General features: G+C 38.1%; 1 long non-coding RNA gene across 2 annotated transcripts; it reads left to right on the forward strand.

The window, feature by feature from the left end:
- The first annotated feature begins 7,842 nt into the window (after nucleotides 1–7,842).
- On the forward strand, nucleotides 7,843–13,055 carry LOC139137484 (uncharacterized). Of its 2 annotated transcripts, none has more exons than XR_011553395.1 (4): nucleotides 7,843–8,167; nucleotides 9,159–9,298; nucleotides 10,193–10,266; nucleotides 12,577–13,055. It is a non-coding gene; the product is annotated as an uncharacterized lncRNA (long non-coding RNA). The 2 variants fall into 2 exon arrangements; XR_011553396.1 differs by having other exon boundaries at nucleotides 9,159–9,285.
- The last annotated feature ends 5,486 nt before the right edge of the window (nucleotides 13,056–18,541 follow it).

Here is an 18,541-nt window from a genome sequence, read left to right on the forward strand (position 1 = left end):
TCACCTATTTTTCCTTATAACTAAAAACAACCAGATATGAACTGAATATGCTCACGTGTTTTACAACAGGTTAATTAATAGTAGTACGCTTCACAGTTTGAGATCCAGTTAATAGACTAGAACATTTTAGAATTTACTCAACACAACAACTTGACCTGCTCATGTTACCTCTGAATGGAAAGAACCCGATTGAAAACTAGCCGTATTTTCTACCCAGGGTTGGTTACTCTGCTGGTGGATAAAATTCTCCCCCGGGTTATCGTTCGCCCAGTTAAAGTAATGAATTCGTTTCCTCGCTTCGATAAAGTTTGTATGTGCGATGTGTGATAGTGAGCATGCGTGCGTGAGTGATTCACGAACTCTAAAACGTGTGGAGCGGTCTCAGTCAGAAAAAAAATGTAACAACTTAGCCGGCTATTGAACCACTCTTTTTTCGGAGTGGAGATTTAGCCGAGCTGTTCTCTCTGTGGCTTCTCCGCTAGGCGACTGATGCCGTAAGTTATGGGTTCGAACCCTATTGAAAACTAGCCGTATTATAAAGTTGTGTAAAACAATTGTACCTTTGACCTGTCTCATTTTAAAGCGACAGAACAACGAGCAAGGAGATGTTACGCAACATTTGCAGACCTTATTCAGATAATCACTAAACAAAACATAAGAACAAAGACAGACATTGTATATTCTGACAGCAGTTCAATTGAGGTCTGACGCCGAGTGGCAGACAGACTACTATTAGTTAAGATTAGACGTGTATACGGTCTATTGCCAGAGTAGCTATCTCTGACGAGGATTAATTGTATTATGTTTTTCAATATTCCTGTCAATAAACTCAATTCATACCAATATAATCGACAACTGTGTGAGACGTATAATAAGAACAATCATATATCTGTTATATCATTATAAGTAGCAGGTTTCATCAACTTTAGCACAGTACTCACAGAGTTAAATCACTAATTACAAAACTTTATTTAATATGTAAATGACCTAATTATTAACTTGACACGCCCAATGCTTCTCAGTACAATTAAATATTTATCAGATCAATATCTGTGGCAAGTTTCATCAAATGTATTGCTGCAAATTTGTAGTAATATCACTAATTACAAAGTTCATCAAATATGCAAATGAACCCTTCATTAACTCCACACAAGCAAATGCTTTACACCACAATTAAATATCTGTCGGATCAGTATCTACGGTACATTTCGTCAAATTCGGTGCAGTTCTTTCGGAGTTATATGACTAATTACAAAACTTCATAAAATATGGAAATGAGTTTTTTGTTAACTGGACACTGTCAAATGCTTGTCAGTACAATTAGATATTTATCAGATCAATATTTGTACCAGATTTCACTTACTTGGGCGCTGTAATTAAAGAATTATATACCTAAATACAAAGTTCATTGAATATGCAAATGAACCCTTAATTAACTTGACACTATTAAGTGCTTTATACCACAGTTAGATATCAGTCAGATTAGTATCTGCAGCAGAATTCATGAAATTTGGTGCAGTTATATCCGAGTTATATGACTAATTATAAAACTTCTTAAAATATGCAAATGAGGTACTTATTAACTTGATACTACCCAATACTTCTTAATACTTCTCAATACTTCTCTTTTGGGTTGGAAACGGCGGGACTGGTTTTGTGTGAGGCCTAGCATCTAGACGATGTTGCCGTGAGTGTGTGGGGGTTCGAATCCCGTTTGGGTTATAGTAAAAAATATATTTCTTAGTATAATTAGATATATATCAGATCAATATTTGTTGCACGTATCATCAAGTTTGGTGCAGGAATTTCAGAGTTATGTCACTAATAAAAAAAGTTCATTAAATATGCAAATGAGCAGATAATTGACATGACACTCGCAGTATCATCATAGTGTTCTGATATTGTCATCTGTGAAAAGTTTCATGAAATTTTGTGCAGTATTTCTTGATATATATCTCCACTGTCATTTCCATCTCAATAGGGAAACCATTGTTTCCAACCAATGATATTGCATAACTTCATTAATATGCAAGCCACACTAACCAAAATCGAATCAGTTCCTGCAAGTAGCATATGGTATCTGTGTACCAAATCTGACTTGAATCTGTTCTGGCGTTTATGAGTTATCGTGTAAACAGACAGACAGACACACACACTAACACAAACACACACACGGACAGACAGACAGACATCGGCATGACATTAGCCCACGTGTGATCACGTGAGCTAAAAATCAGGATCTTCGGATCCAACACACCAACTAATCAAATCGTTTGAAATAACAACCGATTATACAGAATCTAGACGTGATAACCGGTCAATCGCAACACACTCCTATAGCAATAGACTTCTTGTCTATCTACCATAAATTGACCAATAATTTGCCTCCTCCGACATACATTCGCTAGGATGGAACTTAATCAACTAGATAGACTAAGCATATCTTCGGACGACGAAAACCCGACCCTCATCCCAGCAACTCAGCCGAATTCCAGAAACATTAGAAGTAAGTCACCTGACTTTACATTCTCAAACCCTAGGCCAAACACAGATCGTGTCAGTTACGAAATCTTCAGCCACCTGAAAAAAACAAGAAACCTGCTTCAACAACTGTACATAAACCGAAACAACATCGAACAACAACTGGCATCAATCCATGGGTGTTTGCAAGAAGAAGCGGTCCAACGAAGCTTGCAAATCAACTTAAAGTGTGAGTCCTGCCACATTTTGAGACTTTTTCGTTTGACTTGGGGCGTATACTCTAGTTCTGGTTGTCAATGAAATTGGTATTAATAAAACAAACATTTACACACAAACTGAAGCTTATTTGAGCGGTTTTAGACCGTTGTATCATGCTATTTCGACGAAAACACGGGAAAAGTTGCACTTTTCGATTTCCATCATGGCGACATTTTCAGGAAATTGCCTAGCTCGCCCCGTTTTGGCGTAAGTAGCTGTGACGTCACTAATGGAACGGGTGGTGGTGACTTCGTGCATTGACTATGGAGATAGTGATAATGTCATGAGTGAAAGCGGCGCAACTGAGAATGTCATCTTCACAGAAGATATGACAAAGCTGTTCAGAATTTACAGGCCTGCAAATTTTAACAGTCGGAACCTTAACTTAAACGAGAACAAGAGCGGAACTCTTGTTGACCGTCGCGCCAGTGACAGGCCCACCGTGACCACAGTCAAACACACCAGTGCACTACTGTACACACAGCCGCAAGCTACCAAAATATAAATATAAGTCTGGAGTTGCCATCCCACTTTATTATTACTTCTCAACACAAACTGCCTCGTTCAAAATATGAATATAAAAATTTGAATTACGCCATGACGCTTGTAGATAAATGTAGTAGAGATCAAGTTGAAAATTGTCCACCGTTCATAACACACATCTTTCCTATCAACAGCTGGAAGTGGAACAGGTCGAGGGTCATGTTAGCATAAACACCAAAGGTAGTATTCTCGCCGCAAAATCTTCAGTTTGGCGTTATAAAACCTCACATGAACATTGGCACTTTTAAAAATATGTGACCGTAAAGACATGTCTAGCCAAATTCTCGGGAAGAGAAAAATGATGTAAATCATTTACATCATTTACATGATGTAAATATCGGGCACATTGGCACCCGAGGCCGGGCGGCTCAGCTGGCCATTTCTGACGGAGTGATCAGCTGCGCTTCCGCAGGTTTTTTCTTGATGAAGTGTCGGCGATATAAAGCACAACGTTCATTCTTTCATGACTGAAAAAATTCTCAAAGAAGCTAAAATATTTTAGGGGAGACTTAGTCGAGCAGAAGGGAACAGATGACGACTACGCGACTGCTTCGTCAACAGTATAAACTTCTTCGCTACACGTTGTGTCACTTTTACTGGCAGCGCCGTGCTGTATTATACACAACCTATCGTTGTCTCGCAAAGAGTCAGTCAATCAATACGTAAACTTTTTAGGAATACAAAATTAGATATCTCCTAACGTTACTAATTACAGAGTCACACATGCATGAGATCTAGTACTTGTATTCATTTATTTATTTACAATCACTTTCGTAAAGCATCTGAATCGGCGATCAGTCTTGGGGGATGTAGACACGGCCATACTTCTCCGCGGCCCCCGCATCCTTGACATGTTTTGGGCAACCTGTCGCAAGTCTTGCTGCTGTTCTCGCTCTTGTCCACAGTTGATGATGATACACGCGAAGCTTTCTGGTGACAATGGTCGTACTGGTACGGCATTGCGATTACATAATCGATGTAGTAACTCCAGGAATTAAAGTCTATCTTACCGTACATCTGGCTTCCGAACCGCGTTTATTCTAAGTCACGGCACTCGAAAATGTGCACCGCAGAAAACGCTTGTCTGAATGCCTCTTTTCCGACCCTTTCTTGTAATTTTGTCAAATGCGGCTAATACATCATCCTAAAATGCAATAAACTGACAATGGCTGCAGTTACTTCAGCCACCAAAGGCGTAACTCCTCACCATGTTGAAGCCACAGCCGTAAGCATTCGCTATGGCCGAGGTGAACACACTCACTCGTACATTCTATTAGTTACGTCATTTCCGGTGGCAATGCCCGCGAATTCCGAAACGACCCGAATGGCAGCTAACTTCAAAGTCGCACAACATATTGCATTTTAATAATATTTAACCGCGTCGTTTCATTTGGGTGATGCATTTATTTGATAAAGTAGGGGTGGCAAAATCATATAGCATGGCTCATTTAAAGCAAAATTAACTTTGAATTTATGCGGGACATACACTTTAAGGGCGCAACTACCAGGCAGAAACCACACGCAGCTTTTACAACAAAGTGGCGTGAACTAGAAAAACACAGTGGTCTAAAGTTTGTTGAGTTAATCAACAACTATCTACCACTACACCAAGAAGAAATAACACACGAATCGACAACACGATCCAGTCAGCCAACGATAAAATCAACGAAATCAGCGACGCTGGTGAGAAGAAGAAAGCAAAACACCTACTCACCAAGCACATTGAGTCGGCAAAAAGAAGCATAAACAAGGCTCATCGCCAAAACAAACGCGCCAAGAGTAAACAAAAACCCATACCAAACGGCCCTTTTCAGGGCCACCAAATACTCTAAATAGAGAGAACTACCGAAAAAAAACCCAATAAAATGCAAGAGAACACACAAACACTTAAAAGAAATAACAAAAATCGTAAACACAACAAACAACTGAAACTCAACATTAAAAAAACTAAAAAACAAAGTGGAAAAACATCGCAACAGACAAAATGGCCGTAGGAATAAATCAGCCATAATCCAAAGAATAGCCAACAACAACATGAAATTCATCAAGAACCTACCATCGCTCAAACTGACAAACACACTAGGCAAAGGCCTACAATTCATTCCGACACTAGCAAAACCAAACAGAATAAAACTACTTCAGGATTTCAACAAGTCGAAATATGAGACTACGCTACATCATGAGACACAAACAATCGCAACAACACCCATTTAAAGAAAAGTCAAGCCGGACTCCCCGAACAACAGAAAACACAAAACTTGAAAGTTATCTGGAAGCTCTTAAACTCGCACTTCCTGAGATACCCTTTCAAACGGGAAACAAAACATGTCGCGTGCCCAAAGAATCGCGATAAACAAGCTTGCAAACAATAGACAAATTAGCATAAAACCCTTAGACAAGGGTCGGGGTATCGTCATTGTCAACACAAAAGATTACGTACACGAATGCGAAAGGCAATTACGCAACACTCAATATTATACACAACTAGACAGTGATGACACAGAACAAACAGTAAACAACGTACACGAACTATTGAAACATCGACCATGATACTTATAAGTATCTCAATCCAAAAAACATAAAATTCCTTACCCCGCAGTGGATTTATTGCCTAAAATTATTCACAAACCACTGCCTGAAAACTCAACGTTTGCAGGCAGACCAATAATCAGTGGCTGCTCCAGTCCCACTAACAGAATTTTAGAATTCCTTGATTACTTCATAAAACCAATAGTTCAGCAACAGCCAACATATATAAAAGACACAACAAATTTCATACAAGAAATAGAAAAGACAAATGTCCCTCAACAGGCATTTCTCTTAACACTCCACGTGGTGTCAATGTACACAAACACAATTAACGACGAAGCAATTCGGCTAGTCAGTGAAACACTAAACTCACAAACCTCGCATCAAACAAAATACACCATCAAAAAACCAACCATGGAAGATTTAATAGAAATGCTATCACTAATTCTCAAACACAGCAGTTTTGAATTTAACAAGCAATATTTCCGCCAAACCCTAGGCTGCAGCATGGAATAAAACGTCTCACCGGAAATAACCGACATAACTTTTCATGAACTTGAAAAGAAAATAATCGTAAACAACCACAACAACATTTATTCTGGAAAAGATTCAGAGATGATAATTTTGCAAACTTTCTCGGAACACAAACCGAACTCACAAACTTCATCCAAAAAAATCAACACAATGCACCATACATTTAAGTTTTCATTCGAAAGCTCAACACAAGAAATTACATTCCTTTATGTAGTAGTTTTCAAAGGTGCAAGATACTACAAAGAAAATATTCTCGACAGCAAAACACATACTAAACCAACAGACACATTCCAATTTCTACATAGATAATCGTATCACCCGACAGCAACTTTTAATGGCTTTATCAAAGGCGAAATCCTTACACTGCAAATTCTTCTGGCTTGAAATATAACCACTTGGTTTGTATGTGGCTTGCGGGTGAACCAGTTTCAAATATTTCGGTTTGCCCGCAATCCACTAAGATTTTTTGGTTTGCAGTCACGCCACCACAAAGAGTATGAATGGCATGTATTCATACCAATACATGGGTGGCTTATTATCAAGCCCGTCATGGCATAAATTTAAGCCGAATGGCTTCTTTTTAAGCCTTTCATAGTCTAATCTCATTGGTTTAAATTTGAGCCACTGGCATCGTTGGTTTGCTTATATAGGCTACCGACAAATTCATTGGCTCATCTTTAAACCAACCACAAGTGGCAACTTTGTGAGCATGGTTTAAGTTTAAACCATCCATGCACTTGAAATTAATCGGCCTGTTTTCAAGCCATTGTCATGACAGTCACTGGTTAATATCTAAACCAGAATCGTACATCACGTCACTACATTGATAACAGCGAGGACGGTGCGCATCAATGCCTGCATTCAGTGCGACAGATTGATTAGCTTTAATTTTGTCGTACTGTACAATTTTGGGATGTTTTCAATTGAACATAAGATATGAACTTGCTTCAAGTATGCGGGTACATAAATATCAAAACAATAATTTGAAGGAATTAATTGACAATACTGAAATAGTGTTGATCGCAAATGACGTCATTTTCTTTCATTAACATGCAAAAATAAATGTTGGGCCTATAGGTCGGATTGTCTGCATTTCCCGCGAGAACAACGAAAGTAAAAACCACAATAATTTATGGCTCATGACGTGCCAAAAATATGCAAGCCAGATCACCGCTGATGATAATTTAGAGCGTTACGTATACGTGTGTCCACGCGTGACGTGTTTCAATAAAGTCAACGGTCACGGTCATTACGTAACCTTTGACCCACGGTTCACCCTTTGTAGCATTACGCTTTAACATAGTTCAATTTTACACAATGATTCCCCGAGTCAATGTGAACTTCGTTATAGATATTATATCACCGTGACATATGTAGAATTATTGTACTTGCTGATTGATCGTACTCTAAAGTGACCGCTGGCTAGTGGAATCCTCACCCCTTCACTTCAAAGGGAGTGGCGTATGAATCCTCTGTCTGCGCGCCAAGCCACAGCCGAGATGCAGTGCAGCCGAGACAGTACTCTATGCAGTCTACGATCGTCCAACCTTTCCGAAGTCCTTTCCGAACTACGGCAGTCCCCGTCAGTTTACCTCCAAAATTTCCCATATAATAGTCGACAGCAATGGCTTCCATCACCGACGAAATATGACTTTGGAAGAACATGTTATGTACAGCGAAACTACATGTATTTGTGTTCATTCGTTCAACCATGGTACTACCTCCATGGTTCAACCATGCATCGAGTCACTCGATGGAGCACAGTCCCGCTAGATCTGTGCATGGAGGTAGAAAGAAAGAACCGACGTCTTTGGAATTTGAGGCAAGTAAGCTTATTCCGTGTTATATTCCGTGTAAGATGTGCAAAGTCATTAATTTATACCGGGCTTGAATTTGTTCAAACACTTCGATCGCGTTCCGAAAACATTTCTGGGAGCCGCCATTCAACTTCCGGTACAGGCGGCTCAGTGAAACACGGATGCCCTACGCTCAGTCAATGTTTATGCATGGATGTAAAAAAAAATTACATCCATGGTTTATGGAACGCGATCGACATGTTTGAACAAATTCCAAATCCCATAAACGACAAGGTTAGTGTTGTGTAGTGTTTGTCTTCAGTAGTGATAAATCGGTACGACCAAATTCAGCAAATATGTAGCATTTCACATCAACACGCCTCGTCCAGTGGATGTGCTTATTTCATGTATGTGGTGGAACTCTACACGGCCGTCGGCATTGTAGTGCTACTGGTGAGTGAGGTCGCAAAAACCAAAACTCCCAACCGCCTCACCGTAGCGCTTCAAATTTTGCAGCTAGTGCATATATTCATATCAATGATGATTGCCAAGGATGTAACAAATGGGCCTGATGTGTGTGTGTCCCTTTTATACGGTGTTTGTATGGCTTTCATGACGGCAAACTGACTTGCCATGGTGTAGATGCAGGTATCCTCATACCATTCTTTCAATAACAAAACTAGACTGTTTCATGAATGATATTTCTTGGTTATGTTGATAATAACCTCGACCTGGCAACTTAGATGATTTAATACAGACAAACATACCTCACAAATCATTTGTCCGAAATGACGTAATGGTTGATTCTGTTATTCAAGGCAACTTTATGTTTCCACAGCTTGATTTTAACTTGGGTCCTTCAACGTCATTGTTTACACAAATCCTGTGAGCCATCTTGTCATTCAAGACAGGTACATACTAAAGTGATTCATTTCCAGCAAATAACTTCACGTACAAATGTTGACCATTGACTTCCACTTACTGGTAATAGATACTTATTTGTTTCTTTTTCAACAGATGGTCCAGGGCATGATATACTTGATACAGAAAATGCCTTCAGCTCCACAAATTAACAATGGATTCTCTGAGCACAATGTGGAAACAGAATGAAGACTCTGCCCTCAGATATGGTGGAACTCAGAAAGTGGATATAAAAGGTGATCAAATATCGTTGTGTGCAGCGATAATAATCATGTTAGGCGTGAATGTTCCTCATATTTCCACATATTACCCTAACAATGTGGGTTTTGTTCAAATTTCAGCTGTTATTACATATCTGTAACATATCTTTGTCGTAGTCACACAACATACATGATAAGCATTACACTTATTATTGTAATTTAAGGTTGTTCACAAAATTCTGGGATTTATGTCCGAGTACATAGTGCAGCGGAGGTATTGTCCTCGATGCTACGCCTCTCGGACAATGCTAAAGCGTACGATGTACAAGGACATAAATCTCGGTATTTTGTGAATAGCATTATTATTATACACCTTTTTTGGTCCAATTTTTCCGCAAAAAAGTCAAAGTGTTTTTGGGATGCCCGTCACATACTTCACCAGGCGATTGCAAGCAAACTGAGAACACATTCAGCGTGTCAACTTAACTCAAAACTGCGCAGCACAGTGTACATGATAGAAATTGTAGGTCAGCAGCATAATTTAACTCTAATTCACAGGGTTTTGATTCACCACTAGTAACGTTGTGAAGTACTGAATGTTTAGAAGTATACTTTTTGTTAAAAATTTAAAATCATCTCTACTTTTTCCCTGCACTGACGTAAAGGTTTTTTGAGGGCAAATGTCAAATAGCGTCCAATGACACCAAATGTTATTGTACTGCGCCACAAAGTTATTTGACTCTGCATCCTCTGATACTGAAACTTACTGTACAACGAAACTCAATAGGTTACAGAAGCAGCTGTGTATAATAATCAATCACATGAGGGGAGGCACTTGCATGCACCTAGTTTATGATATTGAATCTTAGTCTGATGTATAGAAGTAGAATAGAATTGACATAATTTACCATTTTCCTGATTGTTAAACAGGCATCAAACTTCTCGGTTCTCAAGAGTGTCTTTTGTGGAAAAACTGCAGTTGGACAAATGGTTATGGTTTTGACGTAAGTATTGCTTGTTGAAAAAATTTGTTACCATAATTCTGTGCAAATTAGGAAAGGCACATTGGCTGTAAATTTTAGCAATTTTGAATCTTCATTGTTGTGTGTACAAACTGCAGTTTTGATAGCTATATAACAGTCTCATGAATACCAATATTCTGCTTGACAGTGTACTGTGTACATGTTTAACAACCATTGTTGTTGTTGACAAATGAGTTCTATATAGCCTTTGCGCCTGTCGCCAGGGGGCATGGAACTATGGGAAAATACTAAACGGAAGTGTGGTAAAACATATGACGACTTCTATACTTTAACACAGAACGGTGCAATTTTCGAGCGGAAAAAGTGAGTGAAATATGAAATGCATATTTATGCTACAACAAGAAAACACCTAATGGTGCATGGGACTAGCTCTGGTAAGTGTTCATGTGCATTGTTTAGCTCCGTATTATTTTATAACTGTAGATATCGGCGATTTTCAGCCTGCGATGCGGCCAAGTTGTAGACTCAATACGAGAGTGGGTGACGCAAATTGTGTCACATGGCCCTGCTGACAGTAGCGCCGGTATGATGACTGTGCGCTTCCCGAATCTAAGGGACCCGTAGTAGCTCAGAGGAAACAAATTTACGTGAATGTTCAATTTTTTTCAAATATTTCAAAAATAAAACACAGCAATGAAAACATAAGTCAACAAAGTATGAATTCGTTAAAATTTTGAATTTTTACCCATAATTCTGAAGATTTTGACATACCGGCCATGTTACGCCGTCATACATTGTACATAGTGAAATGAAAGTCTACAACTCGCCTGCTTCGCGTGCCAAAAATCACCGATATCTACAGTTATAAAATATTACTTTGCTAAACAATGCACGCAAGCACTTACCTAAGCTAGTCCAATGCACCACTAGGTGTTTTCTTGTTGTAGCATAAATATTCACTTCGTATTTCACTTTTTTCACTCGAAAATTGCACCTTTCCATGTTAAAGTATAGGTCGTATGTTTTACCGCACGTCCGGTTAGTATTTTCCCATAGTTCCATGTCCCCTCAGGACTGGCACAAAGGGTGTATTCCAGACTGAAATTTGATTTTCAACAGTAACAATGCTAAATATGCACATATGAACTGGGTTGATAATGTATGTTTGACACTCATCATGCCTTAAGAAGTAGAACAAGAAACTGCAGTTTTTTTGCACAAAATAAAATTACTTGGAAATTGCTAAAAGTTACAGCTGATTGAGCTTTCAACATGCTGGATTTGATTACTGTCAGATTCAGTGCATGGACATCGTGTAACACTACACTTGAAAATTCATACAACCCTTTTACTTCAGAGGGCTGGTTCAGGGATGTACACACAGCTGTACCAGCCCTGAGAAGCAACAGAGACTACCAGCTATTAAAATAATATCCCCAGTATAGCATAGTCAGAAAAATAACTAGCACAGCTGCATTTACATCCATGTACCTAGTGTGTGAACAGTCCAGTACAATTGTTCTGCTTATCAACTGCAGTTTCCCATTCAAGTCATTGAAGCATGATGAAATCCCCAATGTTTAGCTACTCAATACAGTATGTACATGTAGCATTGTTATTGTTGAAAATTTCATTTAGGGCCGTACAAGACTTCATTAGTCAATTATAAAAATGATCAAATATACAGGCTATAAAACTTGGCATTTTAGTATGCTGTGGAAAGTAGACCAAGAAATTGTAGTTGATAAACAGTACTGAAATACTGAAGAAGTAGACAAAAGTTACAGTTAATGGAGCCTCATTTACTTATTTCAAACTACATACATGTGAAGTATATCATCAATGATGAGGGTTGCATAGCCAGAGTGATAAAATGCTTTCTCAAAGGTCTACTAACTTCTTTGCAAGTCTCAAAAGGACATTGCACTGTGACTCTGATATATCTTGTCTTGTAATAATCATTTTGATATTCTTGAATTGAAATTCATTATCGTGAAATTCACTCCGTAGTTTCACACACTTTTTGCCAGTGCACTGTAACAGCAAGCCTATGACATTGACAGTAACTTGTAAGAGCTATCTTTGTCATACTGAGAGACTTGCCCTGAGCAGTCATGTCAGATTATTGATGCACCAAGAAAGACTTGAAAATTGTGTTCCTGCAGTCAAATATGTGTTTAAGAACATGACTGTTATATACTTGTGCAAATTCCCTAAACATACCAGTTTCTAGGCCTTGCCCTCATTGTACAAGTAGCTGGGCACTGAGTGTTTTACCAGGAGCTCATCTTGGACCGCAGAGTTTGAATGTTTGCATCTTTTATATTGCAGGATGCTGGAAACTCACATTCTGTGGACGAGATGCAAAGCAGCAGCCCTGTTTAGGTGTGCTCGTCTATAAAGGAGGAAACAGTTTGTGATGTTTCTTGAAGGTGTTATATTCTGCAGCATGGAAACAGACAATGTTGTGCTAGGTTTGCTTAGTTATGTGGGGTTTCAAACTTTGATTACATCAGATGTGACGTGTAAGGAACATTTCAATTTGTAGAGTACTTCTGGCTTGACAAAGCTGGGATGAGAAGTAAATGGGCTGACAATTATGAGTGGTCTGCAGTGTACAGGGGATTTCCAGTGAAACAGCTAGCAATTTTGCATCAGATGCATTAAATTATGTTATCAGTATGATTTTACAAGTAGCATTCATAAGAATGTCATTTTTAGTATTCCCTTGTAAGTATTAGATTCAATTATGTTGCAACAAAGACTGTTTCATTTCTTGTAAATTGCAATAAATGTTAGTCTGAAATTCATTTTGATGATTGTTGTTGTTTTTTTTAATGTAGCTTGCAGGATTTCTAACTATTTCAGCTGTTGTTTGTGTTTCAGATATTTTACAGTCCTGCTTTGTGTAGCTCCATCACATAGAGGACCCAATAGGCCATTCCATGGGATGATAATCCTCCTCTGTGTCTACAAAATTTGAAGACATCCAATTTAAATTTGAAGGATGGTCAGAAATAATTATCCCTCCCCCTCCCCTCCCCCCCGGAAATATGGCTAATATTGAACTGGTTTGTCAGCAAGCCCTACAAAAAGCCATAGATTGGCATGCCTGCAAGCCAGCTTGGAATGGCTTGTTGGTAAACCACAGGAATCCTTACAGTGGTTTGCCTGTAAACCAGAATTAGTCAGAAATGGTTTGTTTGTAAGCCACATTGCAGTAATATTGGCTTATCTTCAAACCAGATGGAACCAGAATTGGCTTACTATTGATCCATGGAAGTGTGGTATTGGTTTAAAAATAAGCTACTGTTCAGCATTATCTGGTATATGGGCAAGCCACAGTATCTTAAACATGGCTTGCTAGCAAGCCTAGTTCATATAATAGTGGATTGCCTGTAAACTATTCTTTGGTACTAACTGGCTTACTGGCAAGCTGAAGTGATCTGTACTTGGCATGTATATATGCCGTATCAAAACCCAAACTGGCATGCACAGAAACCAGACTTGGCATGCCAGAAAGCCAAATATAAGCCAAAATTCACAACTCGAAACAATCCGTTTACTGACAAACAAGCCGGTTTATTTTTGGCTTGAATTTAGCTGGCCGGCAAACCAGAAAAATTTGCAGTGTAGATACTCTCGCACTTGTGACAACAATGACGGCTTTACTAGAAAAGCTGCTTTCATTACAAACAAACTACTTGATAGAGAATACAAAAACAACGAAATCGCGAAAGTAACAGCAAAAATAGACCATATTATCCAAAATACACTAACAAACCGCACAGGTACACGTAAAGAAACAACAAACAAACTCATCTTCAGCGCACAACATACAGCCCATACATGAAAACAAAAGATCTTAAGGGAAGTCTTTTGAAACATTGGGCTGAACTGGAGAAGGACTCAACACTAAGGAATCTATTCCCAGAATCACCAATCATTGCTTACAAGAGAAACAAAAATCTAAAAGATACACTAGTCAAAACAAAATTTATAGAAGTAAAGAAACATATAGAACAAACAAACCGGACCACCAAACGGACTCACAACGAGACCCAAACATTGATATACTTGCCTCGCTACTCGAAGAGCAAGAACACTAAAATGCACTAAAATAAATTTTCACGAACACAAACTAAGGAAAGAATCTTCACTGCGACTGATGAGAAACCACACTCAGGTTTCGAAACGCAAGCGTCAAAGGGTCACTCTATCAACTTTGTAACACCATAGGTCCGGCTGCATCTCGCCATAAGCTTTCCCCACACAAACAAAACATTACACACTAATCCAAACTTCCCTACAAATATCCGAAGCGAAACAAACGTTTTTATTAACACAAACAATCGGATAAGAATGCAGGAACACATATGCGAAACGAATCAAACAAAATCGACACAAACACATTATGGATAGTAAGGTGGGAAGCCTCTTTCACATTTTTTACATAATATCTAATTTTACTGAGAGGCATTTGGCCGTGTCAAATTAATAATTAGCTCATGTACATATTAATAAAGTTTTGTAATTAGTGATTTTACTCTGAGCGTACTGTACAAAAGTTGATGAAACCTGCTACATATAAAGATATAACAGATGTCTGATTTTTCTTATTACAGGCCTCACATATGGGTGTCGATTATATTGGTATAAATTAGGTTTATTGACAGGAATATTGAAAAACATAATACAATAACTCCTCGTCAGAGATAGTCTGGCATGTAGACCGTATACACGTCTGTCTTATCAGTAGTCTGTCTTCCACTCCGCGTCGTGTGCTCAATTGAACTGCTGTCACAAAGTACAATGTCTGTCTTTCTTCTTGTGTTTTGGTTAGTGATTATTCTGAGGTCTGCAAATGTTGCGTAACATCTTCTTTCTCGTTGTTTTGTCACTTTAAAATGAGACAGGTCAAAGGAACAATTGTTTTACACAACTTCATAACAGTCAAAAAGTATGCAGTAATTCATGTCATACAGTATTATTTCATGCGTCCAGTAGTGTCTTTTAATGTCAATACATGTCGAGTCATCAGCAGTCAATTTCAATGCTTAATAACTAAGTTCGTAATTTTGTCAGACTCAAAATCTGTACAAGTCATTTGCATATAACACGTCATTCCTTCCATTCAGGGGTCACATTAGCAGGTAAAGTTGTTCTGTTGAGTAAATGCTAAAATTTTCTAGTCTGTTTAGGCCAAAGTAATTAAATTCTTTGTTTTGCGTCCACTCAAAATGGGAAAAGTACACGTCTAAGCGGCTGAAAAACACACACAAGAAAATTAACACAATGTAATTTGATTGCAGCAAATAAAAAATTGTATCAAATTGTTAGTTCAGAAAAGCTAAGCGGTCATGTCCTAAAATTTCCTATTCAAATACATTGTGTGTTTTTCATGAAAACCTTAAAAACCTACGCGGGTGGGGACGCAAAACAAAGAATTTAATTACTTTGGCCTTACTGGATATCCAACATTCTGTGAAGCGTACTACTATTAATGAACCTGTTGTAAAACACATGAGCACATTCAGTTCATGTCTGGTTTATGAAGTGGCGTAATCATAGCCTTTCTCCAACTTGAAGGAAATGTACCGTTAGAAAAATATTGTTATACAACAGATATAAAACATGAATCAAACGCGGCCAACTATATTTGACTAATTCAACGACAATACCGTCATGACCGGGTGCCTTCCCATTTGGCATACAATGAATGGCTTTCTTGATTTCAGCCTAAGAAATAAGTGCTTTAAGGTCATAAGGAACATTATCAAGACAATTGTTACAATGTTGATCATGAGTTACAAGTCTTGCTGTGACAGTATCACGGAAAGTGATATCTATATTTATAGACAAGGGATTGTTAAGCAGTAAGCGAAAATACACATACCATCTGTTGTAATATCACTTGTTGACACATACTTCCACCTCATATTTCGCAAATGGCCCCAAAATTGCACAGGGTCATTCTTTACTTTTGACAATCTTTGTTTTTGTCTCTCCTGAAACACAGATTTCTTTTGTCAACATATAGCCTTAAACTTACTTTTCGAAGATCTACATGAGAGCAAGTCATCATTACTACTCGTGAGTCTAAAATTAATGATTAATCTATAATTTTCATTCTTGGCATCTTTGTGAATCCCACCAAACTGGTTGCGAATGACTACGATTGTCTTGTCTTTTCGTTAATTTCATTTCAGGTGCTACATAGTTAGAAATGTCGCTAACAATTTGAATAGCTTGATCAACTCTGTTAATTGCGATTTGATCACACACATCAGTGAGCAGATCACTTATATGTTGATCATTCATCCTCAACAAAATTACATTTGAATATGATTGCTTCCATTTGAAACGGTGCCAGGGTTGAGTATTAAGGTGAAGTACTACGAATTACGTCAAAATTAAGTTGTGGTGTCATTTTCTTGAAACTTTGCATAAATATTCTTGAAAGTTGTGCAAGTGCAAAAATAACATAAAAAATGGGGGTCACCACGCTCGTTTCCATGGAAACGGACGTTAAAATGGCGTCGTTAGAAATAAATAAAAATGATATAATTCACTTGAACTACAGAGAGCAATTATAAAACGCTTAGCAAATGAGTTAATTTTAATAAATACCAAGACTTAAGATCCATATCTATCGAATATATAGTTTTCATGATGTCTGTGAAGAAATTTTAACATAAGTATCGATTACAAAATGACGATATCGAAATTATATCACTACATAATTTTCGAACTTTCTTCCTGTCGCTTTGAATGGTGTCATTTTGACCAAACTTGGCGAATAAACTCCTGACATAATACCATTTAGTTTACACTTTTAATAAAAGGTGTCACCACGCTACTTTTTACAATATCTCCAGGTGAATGGGTAATTTGCGCCATATAAATGGGAGAGAAATGTTAATTTTTCGCTCATATTGAATAAAAAACAGTTTCTTAGGGGTCAAAATATGACAAGGTTATAGGTCACATGTATTTCTAAGACACTGGGTCAAAAAATTAGGCAAAAGCGCAATTTCATCAATGACAGGTGATGTTAAATATATGCGCTACAAAATAACCCATTTGCGGCAGGCTGGAGTTAAATCTGCGCAGAAACGTTCTAAAGCGTGTACGCGTCCGAATTCGTCGCCCTTTACCTTAATCATTGGTTCAGAGTTTCCTTCGGGTAAGGTATACAGAATATCTCTAAATTTACAGCAAATATATGTGGTCAGAAATGTCTACAAGAATACTAGAAAAGTCTTCCACAAAAGAGAACAGTTCTGATGACAACATTACGTAATCTATGACGCTTGTTCCGTTGTTTGACACACAAGTACAATTACCATCTTTGTCAGCTGGGAAACGTCCATTTACAATATGCAAATCTGTTTGCTTACAAAATCTCTAGCAGCTGTCTCCCAAATAAATTTACACATTTATCCTTCAACCCACGTGGCAAGTCAAAGTTGTCAGTCTCATATCCTGGTTGAAAAAACACATGACTATCTTGCACTATGTAATCAGGCAATTCACCTGTACGGGCATCAAAGTCGCCAGCTATAATGAAATAAAAGTCATTTAGTGGAGCATATGCATCAAGGATAATGTGCTCTAAATTCTAAAATACCATCATAAGAATCATGTAAGTACATTGGTGAGCGCTCACGCGGTACATATACAGCACATAATAGAATATCTTTATTCAACCTCAGGATTGCTTTATCAATGGTGATCAGAACAACATTTTGTGAACGTTTGGAGACTCTTTTCACGTATGGAGCTAAATGATTAATAACGAAAAATAGATACACCTCCCGAATATCTCCAAAAAATGACTTCGCTTTTCATTGTATTGAGAGAAACATTTATATCCACTGACCGCATTATCAAATTCAACTTCGGACTTTGCTAAAGTTTCATTTAAACACACAATATGGTACTTTCTTACCAAGTCTATGAAATCAAAATTATTCAGATGTTTACGTAAACCTTGAGTGTTCCAAGCAAGGATAGCCAGTTGTCCATTGTCTTGCTGGGCCCGGCAGGCTACCTAGCTTGGTCGATGGCGGCTTTCATCAGATACTTCCTTGCACGAGCGACGGTCTTCGTCGTAGATGTATACTTGCTTTCCACGTTCTGACGTGACAACAAGTTTATCATAGTTCAATCTCACTTTCGCTGAGCTGTTAAGATTAAGGATCTCTCGTCTTTTGGCCAATAGCTAGTTCCGGTTTGCTCGCATTCTTGGTGAAGAATCTTCGTCAATACTGATTGATGTGCCTTTCAAATTGTA

Source organism: Ptychodera flava, chromosome 7, assembly GCF_041260155.1.
Source record: "Ptychodera flava strain L36383 chromosome 7, AS_Pfla_20210202, whole genome shotgun sequence".
Classification (NCBI taxonomy): domain Eukaryota; kingdom Metazoa; phylum Hemichordata; class Enteropneusta; family Ptychoderidae; genus Ptychodera; species Ptychodera flava.